The sequence below is a fragment of the Chenopodium album genome, chromosome 2, assembly GCF_948465745.1.
Source record: "Chenopodium album chromosome 2, dcCheAlbu1.1, whole genome shotgun sequence".
NCBI lineage: Eukaryota > Viridiplantae > Streptophyta > Magnoliopsida > Caryophyllales > Amaranthaceae > Chenopodium > Chenopodium album.
In genome coordinates this window covers 32,632,930-32,654,767 of record NC_137835.1, presented here as the reverse complement: position 1 = coordinate 32,654,767, position 21,838 = coordinate 32,632,930, and the positions used below count along the sequence as shown (strand labels likewise).

General features: G+C 36.6%; 1 long non-coding RNA gene across 1 annotated transcript; it reads left to right on the top strand.

The window, feature by feature from the left end:
* Nucleotides 1–8,008: 8,008 nt before the first annotated feature.
* On the top strand, nt 8,009–10,311 carry LOC145585083 (uncharacterized). The gene is made up of 3 exons (XR_014100550.1): nt 8,009–8,119; nt 9,206–10,004; nt 10,075–10,311. It is a non-coding gene; the product is annotated as an uncharacterized LOC145585083 (long non-coding RNA).
* The last annotated feature ends 11,527 nt before the right edge of the window (nt 10,312–21,838 follow it).

The following is a 21,838-nucleotide window of genomic DNA, read 5'->3' as shown; positions in this document are numbered from 1 at the left end:
GGTGAAGAGCCCGAGCCTTCCACCGCCTCGGTCCAAACAGCCTCAGAACGACCACTCCGACTGCTAGAACCAGTACGGCGACGTCTCGAGCTAGACCTCGCCGGCTCTCTCCGCACCTCAGGTCTCGTACGGGTACGAGAAGGAATGGGCTGACCCTGCAAGAAGAAATTAAGTCAGAGACAAGCAAAATAGAAGCAGTCTTGCAAAAATAAGAAAGAGAACTACCTCCTGAACGGCGTCGTCGCGACGACACGTAGCCACATTTCTCATCCGAACGAACTGTCTCCAGAAGGCATCTATGCACCGTGCCATCGCCATGACCACCTCGCGCGAGAACTGTCAAGGAAATAAAGTCAATAATGATGCATAACATATATGGACAAAGGTTGCAAATAAATAAAGCTTACCCGAGTCTGGTGACGAGGGATCGACCGCTTCACAAAGTCTCACCCTCAGGAGCCGGAGGAATCATCTCCTTGATCGGCCCGTATGTCCCCTGATAATGGATGGACATACGAAGTGGCACGAACTCAGTAGGTCCAGCCTGACAAAAGCAAATCAAAGTTAGTAAAACATTACTTGGGGGCTACTTAACGAAAGGTGAAAGCTGAAAATCATACCGCCACCTCCTCAGCAAGTACAGGGACTAGAGCTAACAACGGCAGTAGCTCCTCCTCATAGCACCGCCCAGGGATCGTATAAGATCGCCAAGGGGTACCAGCTCTCTCTAACATGCTCACCAACCTCGCGGCGTTGAACATGTGACGTGGTGGAGGAGCGGGAACGACAAAAGTGTCCGAGGAGTGCTGAATAGCAACCCTCTCTCCAAGATATGCAACTGATCCATATGCCCCCAAAAAATAGCGACGCTCAGCAGTATACTGCGTGGCTAACCCAGGGACAACCAAGCCGATCCACGGCCGGTACTGCACATCAGGCTCCTACAAAGAACGCCTATCAGATAAGAATCCATCGAAGGTAATGCAAAAGTGTTCAAATATACAAAGAACCATACCGAGATGATCTGATTTCTGATATAAGAAGTAGACATCCCAGCGCGGCGGCTTCCCCTAGAGGCACTCGCTGGAAACCCGCGTGGTGATGGTCTCGCCGGCGCAACCGAGGGAAAGTACTCGTAGAACCAAATCTACAAAAGGCATAAAGCATCAGCAAGTGCTAGTCAAAGCTTAGAGCTAAACTTTAAAGGGAGATAAAGTATACCTCTACGACCCTCCAAAAGCCAGATAGAGCGACGTTCCCCATGAAGGACCGGTGTCGACACAAGTCTCGTAAAGCTCGAATGAAGTCAGCATAGGCCAAGCTGGCCTAGTCATAAGTCCCGATCAAATGTATATCACAGACCGCAGGTAGGTAGTAAAGCAACACTCTACTACCCTTGTTATGGGAGAACGTCCCTGACAGCAAGATAAGCACAAAGATGCGCACTCGCTGCTCTCGGGTGGTCGCATCATCCTCGAAAGCCGCTGCTATAGTCAAACGGCGAATCCCCTTTGCGCTAAACTGAGTCGACTCTACCTCAGCACGAGCGCGAACAGCAATCGAACCTAACAGCTCCTCGAACTCAGGGGAAAAGACGCAGATCTTGTTGTCAAACGACAGTGCAATAGAGCTAAACTCCAGTCCCGTAATAAGACTGAAGTCGGTCGAGGTGACCATCATGTCACCCCATGGAAAGTGTTGGTGGTGTCCCAAAAGAACTCCACCAGCGCACGAGCCACGTGCTGACCCCCGCTAGAGGCAATCATGGCCTCTGAGGTCTCAAAAAGCGCAGCCAGTCCGCAAGACTCCCAGAGAAGTCTCACCTCTCTGTCATTGCCGATATACGTCTTATACAGGTCGCCCATGGTATCGCAACCTGAACTGTGGCAGCGCATCCTACCAACTGTGATCCCACGTCGCACGCTCTCAGAAATGTGGTGGACGGGAGAGAAGTACAGATTCCGCTCATCCCACTCAGGGAGAGGACCGAGAAAAGTGGACGGGTCGGCGTCTTCCTCTAAGGGCTCGTGCTCACGTCGTACGTCTCGGGACCGTGAACCCAAACCTCGCTGTCTAGCCATGCTACATTGGGCAGAATCATCATAAATTAAGGTTCTATAGTATCTAAGGTTCGCCTAGCCGCATGATACTATGTTCGCGAAAAAAAAAACAGAGTACGTATTACTAAAACAGAGCACAAATTCAAATTGAGCATATATGGCATTTTTCAAGCATTCAAACAATTTCTTACAATACTATGGTAATTATTGTGACAAATTGGACAAGAATTGCTAGCAAAAACGTCAAGAACGAGCCACATTGTCTTCCCGACCTTAAGAGGTCCAACAATGGTGATTTGTTCGTTTCTTCACCAAATTGAGTCAAATAAGTCTCAAATTACTCCCAAAGAAATATATAAACATAATCAAGCAATTTCATGGCATAAAATTTGACAAACAAAGTGAATTAAGCAATTCAAGTTTCGAATTTTCAAGAAATTTGTGAACAAACATACGCGAAATTCATTAAAACTGGAGTGAGTTTGGAAAAAACTTAGATAGATCAAGAAAATGGATTAAATAAGCTTTGATTTGAAACAAATTTGAGCAAATTCGGTTGAGAAACGAGCAAGAATGGATGAATTGAAGTTCTGGGCGATTTCTCGAGCAAAAATGAGCAGCAGCAGCGAAAATGAAGAAGAAAGGGATATATATGGAAAACCCGACTCTAGCGCAAAGCGACAGGCCTTGGCGCCAGACGATAAGGCTTAGCGCCTGGCGCTAGTGCCAGCGCCTGGCACTAGAGCCAAATATGCGGCGCCTGGCACTAGAGCCAAATATGCGGCGCCAGCGATATTTTAGCGGCGACAGACTGTTCAGCCACTCAGTACGGTCTTTTCGACCTCTAGCAATATTTATCGGGTTCCTTGGTACGCCAGTTAGCCCCTATAAGAAATTTGACATGATTTGGTAATCGGCTCGATTACAATCGCATAAAGTGATCGACCAGATGAATGATCGTTTCACTTAGCTTAAAGCGCCTAAGCATTGGCTCATCGCAAGGCACCGACATACTGGTTCATACACCAGAAGGCACCGACATACAGGTTCAAAAGCAGCAAAAGGCACCGACATACAGGTTCAAAAGCAGCAAAAGGCAACGACATGCAGGTTTAAAAGCAGCAAAAGCGCCGACGTACTGGCATAGCGGAAGCAAAGTTCAAGTGAGCTTTTCAAGATCGACAAGCGTGGGTCTTCGGTAATTTATCATGGCATATTATCGCAACAAATGAGGATAGCTTCAAGCGAGGATATCTTCGAAAGCGTTCCCTAGCTTGCGGAGAGTTGTCACAAACAACTGGAGGTGATTTCAAGCGAAGTTGTCTTCGATCGTGTTCCCTGGCTTGCGGAAGATGGTCACAAAATGCTAGAAGGTGGTTTCAAGAGAAGCAATCTTTGATGGGGTTCTCTAGCTTGCAGAAGTCTATCATGGCAGAATTGGAGGCAGTTACAAGCGTAGCAGTCTTCAGGCGGCATTCTCTAGCTTGCAGGAGGTCGTCAAAAATTATAGAAATACAATAATACAACAGAAAATCGGTTACCTTCAGAGACGTGTACTCGACGGTGCAAGATACGCGTTTCTTAACTCTTTTATTTTTTTAACTAACGTTAGTTTGCAGGTATCAGGGTTACAAGAGTGATTTAGGATCGCAGAACGTTCGGGATCATTCTCCGTCCCTATCGATACTTTGACTTTTGTTTTCGAAACTTGCGTTTCTCCAAACTCAGTCAAAGTGGGGGCTTCTGTAGACACCCATTTGTGACTCCCCAAAACCAAACCCGATGATGAGTACCTTTCACGTCGAATCATAATCGAATGAAGAGAAAGTGTAGAAAATCTAGTGTTGCAGATGGTTTTAATTTCTTTTCTTTTCTCTCTGTTTTTGAAAACCTATTTTAAGAAAATAGCTAATCCAGTTTGGTTGATCCATGATATGGGTCCAATAATGTTGTAGTTGGATGGGGCTAGAAAATTCCTTTCCAACGATATATTATAAGCTCAATTCCGAAGAATAATGAGGAAGTTATGGCAAAATTACTAAACTGAGCCCGGTTTGAGCCTTATATGCGGCCCAATGATCTAGAGGAGGGCCTAATATGGATTAATCATTCCTAATGCAATTAGGATTGGTTTTAGTCTTCTAGATTCTTCTAGAAGGTTCTTTTTATTCCTAATTCAATTAACATTGATAAATTTACTTTTGTTGACTTTTTGGAGTTTTATTTAGAATAAAAGAGTGTTTTTAAGGAAAATACGATTTTTCCTTTCTGTACGGCCAAATTTTATCTGAATTTAGAAAACGCGTGAAAAAATTAATTAGCGCCTGGCGCTAATGCCTGTTGCCTGGCGCTAGCCTTAGCGCCTGGCGCTAATGGTCAGCGCCTGACACTAACTTCTTTTTTCCTCGTCGAAACTCTGATTTGTTTTTCTATCCTTTTGGCTGATTTTTTCTATGAATAGCCTCCTAAAATCTCCGTTTTCATCATCAAATATCAATAACTCTCTAATTCTCTTCTCTCTCTAAGCTAAAGCTTATTCTCTCTCTCTTTTCTAAACCAACCTTTTTACATACAAAATTCCACATTCACAAGACCAAGAAACACCTAGCCAAGTTCGAAGTTGCCTTCGCCCTAGATGTGAAAGGTTTTAATTTCTGAGGGTTTGGTCCCAAATCTCTCTTTTAACTATTTAATTTAATGGTTGTTTATTATTTTCCTTGAAGTTACTAACGCGTGTATTTTGTTATTAGAAAGAGGTACGAGGCATCCAAGTAAGTGCTTTAATTGTTTACATTGTTATTATGATATAGATATCGTGTCTAGATTGTTATTATGATTCCTAGTATCATTTTAGGGCGTTTTGATCTTCCTAGTATCATGTTTAGGGTAACTCTAATATCTAGTATGATTAAAAGTATGATGCTTCCTATTTTCTTCCTAATATTCATGTTAGTATCATGTTAGGGTTAAAGCTTTGATTTTTATTGCTTAGTGACATGCTAGGGTTTGTTATTAATCTTGTTAGTATCATGCCTAGGATCTTGCTATTACTATTATGCTTTATTATTAACATGATTATTATTATGATGATTATAATTATTATTTTGATGATTATTATTTATGTTGCTTGATATATATATTGTTATTGCTTGATCACACCTTTTATGCATGTTTAAAGGGAATTGGTACTTGTAATCGCGCTTAATAAAATAATTAATAATCTTGTTTAGAGTTAATATGTTTATAATTCAAGTGATCGCCAATAATTGATTTATTTGTGCATTAATATTCAACCAACATAGATAAACAAGTTTAGGGTTAATCCTATTGATTGCATGATAGTCAGAAAGCGCACATGAATACGAGCAGAATAAAGTAGAGGCCTATTATTAGGGTAGGTTCAATCTCTTTTAGGTTGGATTTGTAACTTCATCCCCGAACTACCAGTCATGGTTCCAGACCTATTGGAGTTGACGATCTCCAGGATCGTTAAGGGGTGTAACCTTCACCCTGCGAACGGTTTACAAGTTCTTAAAACTTGTTGGCGACTCTTTTGCTCTATCTTCTTTCCCTTTTGACGCCACCGTACTTTAGTGTATGATCACAGTGGGGTTCAAGCTAGGGGTAATGCTTGAAATATTCCCTACATTATCTAATTGGAAAAGCAACCTTAATATTAATGGGACCTAGATTCATTTATGTTGTGATTATTTAGTGAACTCTAACGCATCATTAAACAACATAAAATAAATATAACATGCATAATCTACTAATGCATAAATAAAAACAGGACATAGTATGGCCCCTTAATCCTAAGAAAACTAATAAAGCAGAAAAATGCTCCCACTTGAATCTTCATGGATCTCATCCATCTTATTACTTTGGGCCTCCACTCCATTGGCTTCTTGGATCAACTGCAACTTGTAGTATTATTCTATTCTATCTACTACTTAAATAAAATAAAATAAAATAAATTACAAAATACTTAATGGTACGCATACAGTATTTAGATTACAAAAATACGAAACGATGTACAGATCGTATTTAGAATCTCTGGGCCATACTAGTCTATATATAGCAATAAATTATATCATATATTATAAAGTGCCACATAATAAATCACTCATCATGTTTTCCTAAACTACAACATCAAATGTTCACAACTAAGGAAACATGGCTCCAAAAATATCTCATATTTTAATTAATTAATGCAATTAGATAATATCATATATTATTTCTAACCAACCATAAAATATCATGTATTTTATTTTAGGTAAGAGATAGAATCAAATCATATTTTAATTATGGAAGATAAATCATATTTATTTTCCATGATTATCCTAACTAATTTAGGAGATTCTATCCTAATTGCCTAGCCAATTACATAATTTTAAATCAATTATTATCCAAAATAATTATTGTGTTTTAATGTATTATTTTGCCAAAAAAGGAAATTTATCACTTAAAAAAACACGGCCGGAAATGGAAAATGTATCACTTAAAAAACACGGAGGGAGTAGATTAAATTCTTTAAACACATAACTATTGAATTAAATCAAAACCAAAACACAAATTTCTCAAATTGGGGTTTAGGGTTTCGAAAATTTTGAATTTAGGGTTGGGGGGGGGGGTTCGAATTTTTGCGAGTGATTAGGGGCAAAAAACGGATCTCTTTATGGCTAATTTGGAGCAAATTAAACAACTTTTAATGACTCTATATTGTTAAATCACATTTAAAATAATAATTGACCCATAGTTAAATTATTCTCCCTCCTAATTGAATTAAAATTGTGGACTATCAAAGAATTAATATACAATATATGTACATGCATAGGCTAACTGATACCACTGTAGGAGTTTATAGGTACGAATGCGGAAAACATGAATCATATTCATATAGCACCTAATCCCGAGATCATGCATAACACATAAAGAATTAGTATTAATACCTTTGAAGCATGATTCAACGTGTAATCGAACAAGAACAAGAGAGATAAAAAACCTCAAACGTGATTCCTCTACTTGGTCCACATGCACGGATTTAGAACTCCACTAATGGTAGTTAGTTGCAATTGAACCCTTCAATTGACCTTTTAAGGAGAAGAACGACCAACGAACAAATCATGAACCACCACACGCGCCACTAGGGGTGGCCGGCCGTAAGTCCAAGGGGGGAGGAGAGAGAGCCGTGGGATAGAGAGAGAGAGTGTGTGAGGGTTTTGGGGATTTATGAGTGCTTGATGCACAATGAACTGTTAATTGTGTTGTCTCATACAACTCTAGGCATTGACCATATTTATAGATATCATCTCTAAATAAGAGTCCATGAAAAAGCCCAAAACCTAACTTTAATATAACTATGCTAGCCCAATCCAATTCATGATTAGTTACTTGTTCATGAGGCCCATAAATGGGTCTTTAACTTGCTTAACCCAATACCTTTGTGTGTGACCTCATAAAATCCATTCTTTTGGGCTTTGGACTATTTGACTAGCCCAAAGATTATTAATCATAGTTTAGTACTACCTCCGTCTCCGAAAGAATGTCCTATTTGGCCTAATTTTAGTCCTAAAAAAATGACCTATTTGCATTAAAATCAGCACCAATTTGCAATAATATTTGTGCAAAATTAGCTTCCCTATATAAAATTTTGTTTCCCTATGTACTTTTATTAATTTCTCTCTCTACTTTTTTACAAACTTCATGTAAATTAATCTTTCGAATATACTTTTACTTATTTTTATTTAACTTTCATAATACCCGCGAAATCAATCCAAATGGGTCGTTTTTTCGGGGATGGAGGGAGTAACAGATAATGACGTTCCAAAAGAACGAACTTATTATCTCAATAATAGCCATCCTTAATATATCTAGTAATTGCACTTATCGAAAACAGAACTCCTTCATCAATTACCCAATTTTACTCGTTTCAAAACCCTAGGATATAGATCTTGATGAAATCACTGAATAACTATCATGAATCTTGCAGATTCTGCAATGTGAGGCATCAAAATTAGCCCATCCAAGTAACAATGGCGATCAACAAAGGAAATCTCCAGGTACACATGAATTTTTTAATTAAGGGCCACGAGAATCAAATTAATAGTTGAATAAGTACTTATTTGGGAAAACCGGAATATGTTATGATATTTATGCTCAAATCATTGTTTGTTGACCGAGTGCTTTATAATCAATGGATGGTGGGAGCTACTGCTGGTTTTTTGATCAAGCTGTACATCTTGTCATTTTTAATTTTTATATGGGAATAATTTTTTTTCTAAATTACTCTTTTTGCTGAGAATTCATCAAAGTCACCAGTATTTTATGGTCTAAGGTTAATTTCTTCCTATTCCTCTGTTAGCTATAGTTTTGTTTGTGGTTTGGTCCACGTTTTAATATTTTATAAATTGGAGAGAAATCATTTCATTTTAGAAATTATACTCTAAAATTACAAGTTAGCCAAATTTGAACTTTGATTAAAATTTACACTCTTAAACTGAATTGGAAGATATTTTTGCTTAAGATGTATGTTGAAACAATTTTGGCGTGGGCCTTGTCTTAGAGTGCTTGTATATATGGAATATCATGAATTTAAGTCTATGTTGTGACTAATTAGGTTATGTATTGTAATTGAATGGATAATTGAGAAGGATAAATGTATATCTCGGAACCTGGTTGTTGTTTACTATTTTGTTCTGAGTCTTTCTTTTTTTCATTATTTTCTATCTTGCATTTTATTGTTGTGCAATTAATATTAGCAAAATTTTACTAACCTTTTGTCAAAAGAGCTAATTTTATTAAATTAATTATAACTTAGCTTTAAGTTTTTTTTTTTTTTTGAAGGAACTTAGCTTTAAGTAAACAAGCTCTTGATAACTCTTTATGCTTCATAGTTGAGAAAAAAAAAAACTTTATGTAATTCATTGGGTTAAAGGTTAATTTCTTCCCACCCTATCACTCTATCAGCTATAATTTTGTACGACGTAGTCATTTTCATGTTTCAATAGTATATAAACAAGAGAGAAATTATTTGGTTGAAAAAATTATACTCTTTACATTACAAGCTGCTGACATCTAGCTCAAATAAAACAAAACAAAATCTTTACATGCGTTATGTTTGTTCTCATTTGTTCTTCTGATTACAGGAGTTAATTTCTTCTCTTGATTTTGTTTGGTGCTCCACTTGGGTTAACTCCTCTTCTAGCAGCAGTTTTTGTGGGTGTCTTGCAAAATATATTCAGCTAGAGTGTGAAATACAATTTGTTTGACCTTTGCAAAGAAATGGCTTACATTCCATTGGACGAGGACACTAAGGTTTCATCTAATTAATCTCAAATTTATACCATCTTTGTCTTTTGGTTCTTCAGATTTCCCTTTTTTTTGTTCTATTTGTTGCAAACGACAGTCAGACTACAGAGAGATAGTACTTCATCTGAATTCAGTCCACAAATAAAGGAACAACATAATGCCTATTTTGGAAAAGGTGTTACTTGAAGTGGAATGAATAACAGAGCGGGTATGAAAGCAAACTTCTAAAACTGGGTATTTAAGCAGAAAGGTATTTTATGTACCACTTTGTAATTTATTTGGGTATTTAGTTTACATTTAATTAAGCTATGGATGGTAGTTTAGCTGCTGGCCAAAGTCACTATCGGATTTTCTATGATTATATTTTAATTCATTATCATATTATGTTTGGTGTATGTATGTGCTCATGAAATAAAACTTTTGATACTATTTTTCTTGCATGTAATCACGAATGGGTGGCTTCTTATTTACATTCCATTTCAACTCAATTCTTGATGGTTGAAGCCAATAACATCTCTACTCTAAATGGTGTTTACAACCTATGTTATATTTTTTTTTTTACCTATTGTTGAACCTAGCTTTAAAGTTGTGCTCCAAGGAAATCCCTAGACAAGCTCGAAATATGCCTTGAAAGTGGTACGTCAAACTTAACTACTCACTTATTCCGTATTAATTTTACATATCACGAAAATAACACATGCATCAGTTGACATGGCAGGGTGTCCTGAAGTTGAAAATTTTGATGGGAGGCATTCCAAATGGAGGGATGAGAGACATATAGAAGTGTCTCACATGGGCATGTTGGTCATTTTATGTGGGATTTAAATTTGCCTTTGTAGATTCAGTGGTACAAAATGCATTCCCAGTGGTACAAAATAAAATTTCAATGGTATATCAAAAATGGTTCAAATGTCTCATTAGACTGTTAAATAATACCATTAGAGATTCAGTGGTACAAAATACACTCTCAGTGATACACAATACAATTTCAGTGGTACCTACAAAAATATTCAATGTTACAAAATATTCAATAGTTCTGGTCCCAATTGTTTTTTGTTTTTTTTGCACATTAAACCTTTTTGATAAAAAGGTGGGCCCCCTTCCACCCCTTTTTTCACTCTCTGTATCTCTCTCTTCCTTTTTCACTCTTTCTAGTACATTTGTTATAATTTTTTATGTTTTGAGACAATTTATTTTGTCACACAACACTACATTTATACTTCCTCCTCATTTTTTGTATGTGGTTGCTAGTTCTGGCCCATTTGATCTGATGTCGTCACCAACACTATCAAGTAAGCTTCATTCCATTTCAAACATCCTTCTCATCAGATTTGTGCTTTTAGGCTAAGAAGTTCTATAATTTTGTTTTTACATGCTGATGTTGGACTATTTGTTCCTTAGGACTTCAGTTCTTCTTGAAATATAAAATTACGTGGGTTTTGGAGTCTTGTTGCTCTCCTTAAACTGAGATGTCATAAATTTTTCTTTGAAGGATGGTGCCAAATTCATAACCTTAACATATTTTTTTGTATGTACATGGCTTAATTGTCAATAATTTAATTAAAATTAGGGCCATGATACCCGTAGATTGTAATATTAGTGACAGTGGCGGAGCCAGAAATATCAAATCGGAGAGACGAATGGACATCGCATAGTTTAACAAGAATGTCGAGTAAAAAATCAGTACTTGAACATAGAGTTCAATAGTTAAAGTTTATAACTCAAATTAAAAAAAATAAATAAATAAATAAATAAACAAAACAAAATACGGAGTAATTTGTCAAAAAAATAACATCATATACCAATTTTTCCTCCAAAGATATTTGCTTATTGTTTTGGAACTCTTAAATCATCAAACATAAGATAATATAACTAATGACATACAATTCTCATAAATTATAATTTTCTATTTCAACAGTAAGTTTATGATTCTGTTCATGAAAAATTATATTTATTACAATTAATTAAATAATGTATGTAGTAATTTATTAATAATTTTAAAAATAGAAGGAATACTATCCTATAACATAAAAAAAAATGATAATGAACGATGTTAGCTCTGTTATTTGGAGTAGTTGTATTGTTGTAATGGGAAATCCAACACCGCCCAAAAATATATATATATATGTAAAACACATCTCTCGGGAATCGAACTCGGACGCTAGTAAAAATAAGTTTAAAGGAATTATTACTACACCATCTCATTTCTATAGCAAAGTTCATCTCACAAAAATGTATTTGACCTAAATATTTTGGGAAAGTGGGGGGAAAGCTGTCCCCCCTGTCCCAAGCTGGCTCCGCTAGTGGTTAGTGATGTTTGTGAGACATTTTAACATAGACTATTGTATATGCTTGAGCTTGCATGACAACTGTGTTGATCATGGTCCAGTCTATATGTCATATTTTTAACCTATAGAGTCATATTAAATACTAGCAAATGATGTCTTTGTCTTTTGAGTATGGATGCCTTAATTTTTTTTTGGTAAGCTTTTGTACTCTGTAATTGATTTTGAAAGTTGGTTGTGATTTTGGTTTGATTAGGTAGAAAATATTTTTCAAGGAATGTATTCTCTATGCTTTTTGGCATATGGCTCTGTAACACCCCAATAATTCTCTCTTAAAACCTGTAAATACCCTGAATAAAATCCAAGAGAATTACTGGCGTGCTACCGCCACGTGTTCAAACGTTAAGGCTTTATCAGAAAATAGCAGCGGAAAAACTAAATCAGTTATAAATAAGTTTCAAAACCAACGAATGAAACCAAATTAAGTCATACAACTTGGAACCATTAAGGCCCTTATTCAAAACCCAATAAAAGTAGTAAGTGATTAAATTCAGTGTTCAAATAAATTCAAACCCAAAAGAAATAGTGTCGAATAAAATCGAATTAAAATAAATTCAAACTTGCAAAAGAAATAAAATGCAAACAACCAACTCTCTACTCAAGATCCCACAACCCTGATGAATGCTGCATGTGTAAGAACCTGTGGTAATTCTGCTCCCCAATATTACAAGTGTAAAAATTGGATCGTCATAGGGTCATTGAAAGGCGAAGGCCATGACCAAAGAAAGACACACAAAGCACGCAATCAGCAAAGCTGAGTACATACAAGCTGCAAAATAAATTAAGAAATCCATAACATGCTACTAATAATCAATCATCATGCATCATTAAATTTTATAGACTCAACACACGACTCAACTATTTATATTACTAAGACTCCATTAATTAATAATAGGTAAATCATTATTTTTATTCATTGGATTACGCAATAGACAAGGTTGTCCAACCCATGCTCCATTTGGAACATCAATAAAAGAAAAACCCCATGCCTCCTTTCGGAAACATCAATAAACATCCAACGACCACGGGCGTGACTCCGTGACCGTAGTTAGTATGAGATCTCACCTAACTCCTAGTTTTGAAAAATATTTGAAATAAGAGACTCGTAGATCAGACGGCCTCGAGAAAAGTACACGGCTAATATCCCATGTACCCCAACCCCTGATTGTCATTACTCCACATGTGCACCAATCCAAAGTTTTATTGCTCATCCATCTTGCACTTTACGTGATTTACAGGTTTAGACTTGGTGATGACTCATATACATTACAATACAAACATTCCAAACACAATTCAATCAAACATAGCAAATTCCCAATTTAAATTCTTGATTTATTAGTGACAAACAACATTTATTAATTATTCCTTTACTACCTCGGTGTATAAACACCTTGAGTGCATAAGGCACCCCAAAACCTTAACCTCGTCTTACAAGACTTGAATTCCTCCTTTACTCATCCTGTTTGCATAATCATGAATAAATAATAAATTAATCTTTTTACCAATCACATACCTTTGCCTCTAAACGCACCTTGCATAATTAGAGCACAAATAATACTTGCATTATAAAATAGTGCACATCATTTGAAATTCACAATGTATAACCAAACAGTTTAACCCAGTCAATCCTATACATGATACTAAGTTCTTGATCCATCCTTAAACATGCACCTAAAAGAAAGGTTTCGTAACTCGTACGTACCTTGAATAATAAACGAATTGGTATGACACTTTACTATCTAGAAATCACCTTCAATAAACTCCTCTCCTAAACCAAACAATAACATCTCAATCAATACCCAATCAATCAAATTTACAGCAATATTAACTTACTTTAAAACCTTCAAAATCCAAATCAAACAACACTTAAAAACCTTCCCTTTATTTAAAATTAAAGGCTTATATATAGTTCTTTAAATTTTCTTCATAAAAACCTTAAAATACACTCTTATACATGAAATTACAGCAATTTTAAAGTTTAATAAAAATCTTTAAATTATTTAAAAACCCCTAATAATCTCCCTTTTTAATGGGTGATTAAACCCTCTTTATAAAACATCAAAAGTAGTACTTAGAAACTATTTCTAGCACTTAAAACTTCAATAAAAACATATATTTATGCTTAATTAACTTTAAACATAATTAATTTTATCAATCAAACTCAAGGATAATATTTTAATTATAAAAAAACTTCATTAAAATAAAAAAACTGCCCAAAAATCATATTTAGAGGCTGAATTTGGCCACGAGAGGGTGGTGCTCATTACTAAAAGTAGTGAGTCTTTCTTAAAACGTTGTTTCCACATGGAAAACACTACTTTTTTTGTCAAAATCGGATGAGTTTAGAACCTGATCGGGATTAAAACGGGATTAATATTAATGAACGTAAATCTAAAAATTAAAACACGAATTTACATGTTCAAAATAATCTGGAATTAAGTTAAACTAATCATTAGTTATAATCACCAAAATTTCAAAACATCATAACTATAAAAGCCCTAAATCAATTGTTCATAAAAACCCTAAAATCATGATTTTCAATAATTAAAAACCCTAGGTAATAAAATTTACAAAATCTGAAAATTATGACATTATAAAATCTGAAATTATAAAGTTTAATCATTAAAATACAACTTGATACTAATTAAATTACTTTCAAACAAAAAAATCAAAATCCATAAATCAATAATTATAATTATACAAATTAATAAAACAAAGGAGAGAAAAAATAAGACTAACCTTTTTGTGTGGGAAATTTTTGGGGATTAATGGAGTATTTATAGGAGAGAATGTTGTAGGGTAAGTAAGAGGATTGGGCCTCATAAAATTAATGGGCCAATTAGGTAAATGAAATGGACTAGACTTTGTTTGTATGATCATGAATTGTAGAACATAGGTTCATAAAATAGTTTGTGCTAAAATAATTTTCGACCAATATTAATAATTTGAAACTTTTGTAATTAAATTCCGGAAAAGTACAAATAAATATTTTAAATAAAATAAAATTTCATTTATAAAATATTTAAAAATACGGGGGATTATAGGCTCCTTAGTGTTACTAATTTATTTTGGTCTATTATTGCATTAAGATTCTTTTGATGATGATTTGTGTAAGAAATATTTCAAGCATTTTACACTTGAGCCCCACTGTGATCATACACTTAAGCATGGTGGCGTCCAAAGGGAAGAAAGCTAGAGTAAAAGAGTCACCAACAAGTTTTAGGAACTTGTAAATCGTTCGTGTTTTAGGTATTTTTGTCCCTCGGGAGAGTTACAGCTCATAGACTGATTGCGCGCGACCTTTACCTACAAAACAACGAGACTCTGGTTGTTTGGAGCACCGCATCCGACGATCAAATTAGTACTTGAACAAGAGTAGGAGAAGGTGCGGAAAATGAAATAAGATCTTCTCGGATTCCGAGATCAGGTGTTTCCCTGATGTAGGGGAATGTAGGGTATGATGTAATAAATTGTAGATGTCCCAAAAATGGGGGGAATCTCCCTATTTATTGGGTCATTGGAAAACGTGCCCCCTTAAGGTCACTATGACCTAATTCTACTGGGCTGCGCCGAATTACAACTTTCTTGGGATTTGTGCCCTTGAGGGCCGCCTTTTTCTTCAAAGTTCTAGGAAGAACACGTGTCAAATGGAGATTGGTCTAATTCAGACCAACCAAAGTATGTCATGTGTTAGGATATGATTGGCCCACGTGACATGGGTAAAATTACCGAAAACATTTGCCCCTCACAAATGTAACGTGGCGCGCCACGTGGCATCTGTGACACACTACTACAAAAATTGGCAAAGAGACCCGTTGAAATATATGCCTGACAGACCGCCTCACAACGGGTCTCTATCTCAGGGGTCTGTTTGATAAAGAGACCCGTTCATTAGGGGGGTCTTTTATAAAGACAAAGAAACCTGGTGTAGGTGATAGGGGGTCTGTTATGTAGGTTATGAATTTAATAATTTAGAAGAAAAAGAGACCCATTATTTGAGATAGGGGGTCTGTTTAGTGGTACCAAACGGACCTATCATGTAAAACAACGGGTCTCTTTGTTCTCTTAGTTTTTTTTTTTTTTTAAAAAAAATTGCTTTTTAATTTTGGTACGGTTTGAAAGGTTTTCATTGTTTTCATTTGAATTTTGAAATTTTACTCTGTTTGTATGCTATATAAAAATTGGCGGATAATTCGACCACGGAAAATAGCAATGGATTAAATTAAAATTAATGTAATACAAAAAAAAAATGTCCAACAAAATTACACCAAAATTTTAATTACAATTATAATTACACCAAAAAAAAAAAAAAGACTTGAATACTCCTTTTTCTATCTCCGTTGTTTGAGGATTTAGTGGGACCAAATCATACAAATCTGCCAAAACAAAAACATAAGAAAAATTACAGTTAATGAAATTGATACAGTATAAAAATTCTAACACTCAAATTGGTGATACAAAAAAATAAGATAAAATAAAAAGCTAATTAAATATGCAACATTCCTTCGTTAAGAAAACAATACTCGTATACTACAGCCAAACACACTAAAAACAACATAGAAACCCACTTGAGCATAATAATAAGACTAACAAAAAAAAAAAAAAACAACACTACGAAACCGAAAGTGAGATATAGAAATAGGACTAAAGCCAGAATGAAGATGGAAGTAAAATACAATTCAAAAATTTAATAACAATCGCATTATAAGTATCGAGAAAATGTAAACCGAAAATTCAATGGATAGATCGTTTACCTCAATTTTGATCTGAAATTAGATCATCAATTAGACATTAATTCTTCATAATTTCCAGATTTATTATCGAACTCTAATCGGACCTTAGCTACTTACTCGAACTTTATAAAAAATAAGTGGATAAAGAGCAAGCATATTAAGAGAAAAGAAAGATCCCCCTGTTACCATTCTTAGAGTAAATGTTGCGAGAAGGCATGAAGGGACAGTGTTTTGATTTAATGGAGAAGAGATGAAGAAGTGAGTCAGTGACGACGGCCGGCGTGTTCACAAAGAGTAAATGAGGGTTTTAATTTGGGCTTGGAAGAAGGCTTTGAAGAGAGAGAGAAAGTAGGTGAATTGATTTGTATGAAAGAGGCCTTCCAAAGGGAGGTTTGATAGGTACCTGGACATACATATCAAGGGGCATAAGAGACATTTCGCATGAAATTTACCCATCTCTCTCCTCCTTTCTCTTACCCCCATGTGCTGAATTTAAGTGTACCACTGGGTGATTAATAGTATCACTAGATGATCAAATAGTATCATTGAACATTCAGTGGTACTATATATTCATTCAATGGTACTGTATATTCATTCAGTGGTACTAACTACGTGTAGAAATAGTATCACTACATAGTCAATGATATTATATAAGCTTTCAGTGGTACATTTAAAACTGGTCCCACGTGCCCATCTCTCTCCTCCTTTTCTCCCACCCCCATGTGCTTTACAATACTTTTCAATATTTTAATGTTTGATATGTATTTGCACATACATATCAAACCTACATTAGCACTTCCTCTATAGGAAATACGTAGTATGATGATAAATAAGAAGTAAAGTTAAGAGACCCATCAAATTAGAAACACACCCCTTATTTTTCTTTTCTCATCAGAAAGTGGGACACAATAAAATAAGAGACTCGTTAGCTTTGATAACTGGTCTCATATTTTTATTTTATTTTTTTCTCATACACATAAAAGACCCGTTATAATTAAAATTGGATCTTTTACATCTTACATACCCGTTGGTTAAATAACGGGTCTTTAATTAGGTGTATTTTTTCCAAGTTTTATAGTAGTGACACATGTCACTCAGTCATAGGAGATAGTAATAAAGGTTTTTTTACTGTGAAAATTTAACTTTTCACATTTCGGGGAAAATTACAAAATTGCCATCGCTTTTACCCCTCTATAAATTCGCATTTTACCCCTCTCATTTTGGACGTTTCCAAAATATTCTAGAGAGAGAAATTGTAAAGTTTTAGAGAGAGAGAGAGAGAGTATGCCTTTCGTCTGTGTGTGGACACAAACTCTGCTAATTTTTCGCCTACCTCAGCCGGTTCTCAACCGTCTGTACCCCAAGCAAGCAAGGTCAGCTTCAGCAGCAATCTCAGTCGGTCATCACCGTTTGCCCCCCTTTCAGAGACAAACGTAAGGTACCGCCCCTACCCCCTTCAACTCATTTACATTTGTTTCAATTCATTCAATAAATGGACTCATCACCTATACACACGGCACGACCTAGGTCAGTAGTCAGCCGGTCACTTGGGACGGCTGAGTCTAGGACTAGGAGTGCAGGCTCTGGGTGCATGGAGAAATTTTGTACTCCTCAACCGATCATCTATGTGTCTATGCAGGACACGATGGCTAGAACTAAACAATCAGCCACCAAACGACGTCAAAGAGACGATACTTTGAAAGCGCCGTTGTAGACACCTAAAAATGTCTCCCCAAAACCAAACCCGATGATGAACAACCTTTCACCGCTACTATTGGTCGGGTTCAGTATTTAATCCCGAGAGTGCTTAAAAAATCGTATTTTTGAACGGTCCATGGATCGGTCTTGATGTTTGGTAAAAGCATAGTTTTTATTTCAGCCCAAACTTATTATTTAATTTTAGCCCTTTTTATTTTATTTTTGGCCCAAACCTTTTATTTATTTTTATTTAATTATTTTTTTTATTTTTGCCCAAATAATAATACGTCAGAAAAGGCTTGAAATTATCAATCGGCACTTAAAATGCCGAGTGAAATTAGGGTTAAAAAATGTATTTAGACGGAAAAGTGGGCTGGAAATTCCCGCGCCACGGTAGACAGCCACCGTGTCACGGGAATCCTTCCCGTCTGACGGTGGAATTTCCCATGACACGGGAAGTCTGCCGTGACACGGGACATTCCGTGTCTTTTCCGCGTAAACCTTTAACGCGTTTTCTTTCCCGTTTTCTGAAAATTTCCCGCATCACACTAAAAATGTACCGTGTCACGGGAAAGTTTTCCGTCTGACGGTGGGACTTCCCGTGTCACGGTACAGTTTGCCGTGTCACGGGATACTTTTTTAGGGTTTTTATCATTTTAGGGTTCCGTGTGCTCCCTCAGCACATTTTCCCTATAAATACCCCCTCATTTCTGATGTACGGGGCAGGAATTAATTCCCTAGTTTATTTTTCTCTCTTCTATGCTTTAGCCTAAACACTAGCCTACCCTTTTTCATTTCAAAATTCCTTCTTCAAGTGCTCAAAGGAGTCCATACTTTACTCGTGGTTCTGTCCTTAAGCCAACGCGTGAAAGGTAGAACTGTTTGAGGGTTTGGCCCCAAATTAACTCTACTTTATTTAATTTAATTTAATTATTGTTTTATTATTTCCTTGAAGTTACTAACTCGTTTATTATTTTGTAGTTGCAAACAAACAGAATCAAAGTAAGAATCATGTTCCTTTTATTTCTATTATTTTTCTAACGATTTTATGTTGTTGGAATTGTGATTAAATTGCTTCCAATATTAATGTTTGTTCTATTATATTTATGATCACCATATTGCATGTTACAGGGAATATGTAATTGAAAATCACGCCTAATAAGATAATTTGGACAACCGGTTTAGGATCCTTTTTAATCTTGTTGTTTAATTCAAGTGATCACAAATATTTTAGAATAATGTGTGCATTAATATTCAACCAATTTAGTTAAATAATAGTTTGGAGCGAATTGAATATTTTGTTTGTATGCCTTTGAGATCACAGGAATGCTTTTCACTATAAGAATCGAGTAGAGGCCAATACGGGCGAATGTGACTCCATGACGGTGCACAGTACCGTGACACGGGAATTTTTGCCGTGTCACGGCAGTCCTAAAATCAGTCCGGTGGCTTATTTTCTTTCCTCACAGTCAACTTCCTTCGATTTTTCTGAAAAAACGTATGTGTTCTACATGCGTCTTAGTCCCGGGGGATTTAAGCTCTATCGACCCAAAAACGCTCATGGCAATAAGGGTTCATCCGAGTTATTAAATCCACCCAAACCATGGAGTCGAGTTCGATTTCATCACGAACTCGCGGAGCCGCCCATTGGCATACACCCTCAAGGGAGGCTGCCTTGCTAACGCGTCCAAACTCTTAACCATGGTACCCTTTTGACACCCAAAGCTTGACCAATAGTTGAACATAGATCTTGACTCTAGGTTACGAACTTTTTTTACATCATCGTGCCTAAATGCTATGTGGTTGTTTGGTGCTAACCTTCATGTGTTTACTCTTTTGTTTAACCTTTGACTGAGGGTTTTTATTCTCACATAGTAATTAGTACGGACCTAAAATCGGTTAAAATCTGGAAAAATCACAAAACTGACCTGGAACTGCGCACCGTGTCACGGCATGTTCTGCCGCGCCACGGTGAACAATGCCGTGACACGGGGCTCTCTACCGTCTGACGGTAGACTGCACCGTGTCACGACAGTCTACACCGTGACACGGTGCCCAGGAAAGGTGTCCTGTCAGTCCTTTTTTCGATTTTTGTGCGTACGTATGTGGTTGTTGTGTCCAGTTTGGTGTCATGTCTAGCTATACGGTCAAAACACGCGTCCATAACCTCACTTAATCACTCACACATCGTGTTCACACACTTTTTTTTTTCATTAAGTCATGCACTACTTTTTGACCGTATTTTAGGGAGGTCTTATTTTTGTATCGAGTAAGTCGGATGGTATCCTCCCATATTTTTTTTTAAAAAAAATAAACAAGTAGAGTTTCAAAATTATAGATTTTTAACAAAAAAAAAAAAAAATTGCTTTTTTCCATTTTTCTTTTTAATCCGGATGGGTTAAGGTTAAGTTTGGTCATTAAGGGTGTGTTTGTTTCGGTGTCACAGCACTTGGTCAAGAAGCAGGGGTAGATTGTTACGGTTCGAGTCCATACCTCAACAACCCCTTATACCAAAGAGGCGTACAAGGAAACCACCTCAATCATCTCCACAAGATCCATCTCCAGTCTACTTTCAACCAATGGCCACTAAGGAAGACATCGAGAACCTCAACAAGACAATTGAAAAATTGTCTGACATGATGCAGACACTCACCACTAGAGTCAGTACGGTAGAACAAGACAATCAAAACAATGTCACTACCGCTGCAATGGACAAGATCAAGGAACAGATGAGCAAGATTTCTGAAGAATTCACTTATGTGGAACAGCCTGTCACCTCTTCGTCCATAAGAGACAAGCTTCATGAGAAATTTTCCACTGCTGACATTCCCAAATTCAAGCCTACTGATAATCCGCTTTTCCATTTGAAGGCTTTTTCTGCAACTATGGCTCTTAAGGGAGTAGATGTGACACTCTTCCCTAAGGTGTTCCCTCTTTCCTTGGAGCATGCCTGTCAACAGTGGTTCTATTCTTTGGAATCCAAACATTTCGCGACCTGGGAGGATGTTGCTGAAAGCTTTATGAATCGTTACAAATGTAACATTCAGGCCAAGACTTCTGAACGTGAACTCTCCATTCTCAAACAGAAAGAGAATGAAGGCTTCACCACTTACTTAAGTAGGTGGAGGGAAACAGCTGCGCTCCTGGTGGATCCCCCCAAGGAGAAAGAAACGGTTCGCTTGTTCATTGCCAATCTGACTCAAAAGTACAAGCAACACCTGAAGTTTCTGCCTCTGAGTACCTTTGAAGCTGTATACGATATTGGAATCAATATCGAGGATGAACTAATGAAGTCTGTTGGTAGCAACAATAATAACAACACTTGGAAAAACAAGAAGAACGACACTCCTTCTTCTTCGTCTTCTAAGCCCAATAATGCTACCAACAATATCAATATCAATGATGTGCTGGCCCTTAATGCTCCTCCTCAAAGATTCCAAAGGCAAATGAGGGTTTACACGCCTTTGGGAATGACTTATGATGCTGCTTATGACCGTTTTCATGGTCAAGGACTGATTATGCCAATCGGACGATTTCCAGAACCTCGACCTGAGAATAGGACCGCTAGCTATGACCCCAATGCTTATTGCAAGTTTTATCAAGGCAAGGGTCATAACACTAAGAAATGTTGGAGGTTGAAGGATGCAATCCAAGACCTAATTGATGCTAATCAACTTCCTGTCCCTCCGGGGGG